This window comes from Lathyrus oleraceus, chromosome 7 (assembly GCF_024323335.1).
Source record: "Lathyrus oleraceus cultivar Zhongwan6 chromosome 7, CAAS_Psat_ZW6_1.0, whole genome shotgun sequence".
Lineage (NCBI taxonomy): Eukaryota > Viridiplantae > Streptophyta > Magnoliopsida > Fabales > Fabaceae > Lathyrus > Lathyrus oleraceus.
In genome coordinates, this window is record NC_066585.1 from 449,747,972 (window position 1) to 449,750,040 (window position 2,069).

At 34.2% G+C, this 2,069-nt stretch overlaps 1 long non-coding RNA gene across 1 annotated transcript; it reads right to left on the bottom strand.

Annotated features, from left to right (window-relative positions):
* Positions 1–308: 308 nt before the first annotated feature.
* LOC127106960 (uncharacterized) lies at positions 309–1,738 on the bottom strand. Its single transcript, XR_007795568.1, has 2 exons — positions 966–1,738; positions 309–740 (listed from the first exon to the last, which is right to left on the bottom strand). It is a non-coding gene; the product is annotated as an uncharacterized LOC127106960 (long non-coding RNA).
* Positions 1,739–2,069: the final 331 nt, after the last annotated feature.

Genomic DNA, 2,069 nt, shown 5'->3' on the forward strand with positions numbered 1-2,069 from the left:
GGATTATGAATTGATGATGAGATAAGTCGGTCCATTTTTTTTTAACAAAGCTGTTTGATTAAAATTTAATTAAATCATCTAACTAAGGTAATTACAATTAATTATCAAAATTATTTGATTTAAAAATTAATACAATCAAATAATTAAGTTAATTAAAATTAATTAATAAAATCATCATAACTTAATCAAAACTTTATTTAATTAATTTTAAAAAAAAGAGAGAAATAAACGATAATATAAAAATGTGAAATAATCGATTGAGTCGGTGTGCTCGAACCGGTTTGTGCGAAACAACAACATGCCCAATATGATTCGCAAGATCCAAACGCGGTGAAAATATTCTATTGATATATTGGGTTTTTGGTGGCATAACGACATATATTGTCGAGTCCATTGATTATAAATTCTATCAAGCAACGCAAACAGAAACATCAATCGCACACATCCTTACAAATTTAATACAACATATGGAAATTTATTATTAGTAAAGCCAGGATACACTAAGCTAGTAAAAGAACGAGCCCATCTCTTAACCATTCAAATGACTCAAAATCTGAATTTTAAACTCAAGTCTCAAAAAAACAATTAACCAATCATGCTAAATTAATGTTATATAAAAACAACTAAATAAGATCTCTTTTTCCAATTCTTCATTTACTGGCACAATATCACAAGTGTTGCAAGCAACATATTTTCAACGCCTCACCATACATTTGCAACATGAACCAATATTTCATAACCTGTAACCATCACTACAATGTGGAATATCAAATAAGCAACTCATAATAAAACTCACAATAAGCTCACGCCCAAACAAATTTGGCAAACACACCCAGTCGAAATGAATATCAAACAATCAACTCAAAGTTTTCAACATGAAAACTCCAATCTCAATTCACTAAAATAGCTTAAACAGAAAACAAATCTTGAATTTAATCTATACAACATACGAACTTAAACATTACCGATTGTCCAAGGATTGATGTGGTTGCTTCTGTGCTTTATCGCTCACGTCCTTCCAGAAAACATGAGGTTTTCTCCCTTGTTCTCGCCCAAGCAGAAATGTCCATGGATTGAGCTCAAAGCTCTATTGTGCATTTAAGTCGCCATCGGACCATCAACAACCAAATCTAGGAAGTAGATAATTTTAAAACGCTTTCAATCATCTAGAAAACATCAAGGGATGTGGTATTGTCATGGTTGTGAAGGTTGTTTGTGTGATTCGGATCGTGGCGCGTTTCGATGGAGGATGGAGGTATGGAGGTCGTTGCTTTGACGCGGACGGAGATGGTGGTTGCTCTGAGGGTTTCGCCGGTGACTGAGGGTTTGGGTTATCGGAAAATGAAGGATGGTTATCGTGAAGGGTGTGTGAGAGGAGGGAAGTGCTTGGTTGTGCATGTAATCGCGGCGGCGCGCGGTGTTTCGTTAGGTTAAACAAAGGTGGAGAAGCGAAGATGAAGATTTACTTGGAGAGTCAGATTTGTGATGGTGATGGAAGAAGGTGAGGTGGAGAGAAAGGAAGATGAAGAGTTTTGTTCTTTTCGTTTTATTATTTTTTTGAAAAGAGAATTTGAGTGATCAGAAAGAGAAGAGGGTTAGTCATTATTATGAAAGAGAGAGAGAGAGAAGAGTGGGTGGAGTAAAATGAGTGGGGGAGAGAGAGAGACGTGAGGTGAGTGAGTTTTTCCATCTTCTTTTTCGTGCTCAACTTTTTCTTCTTTTTTTTCTTTTTCGTGTTAGCCCCTATTATGAGTGGAAAGAGGGAGGATTAAGAGAGAGATGACCATTGGGAGTGGGGGACCATGTGGTTACGTGTCCTCCACTGATTGGAAGGGATTTCCATTTCAGCCAAAAGAAATCCAATAGGGATAAGAGTGAATCTTGCTAGCTGTCAAGGAATCCGATGCTGATATATTTTCTTTTGACAACAATTATTATTATCTATTATTAAAGAAAAATGCTTATTAAAAATTTCTAAATACCATTTCAATTTAAATAATAATAATAATAATAATAATAATAATAATAATAATAATAATAATAATAATAATAATAATAATAAAACAATC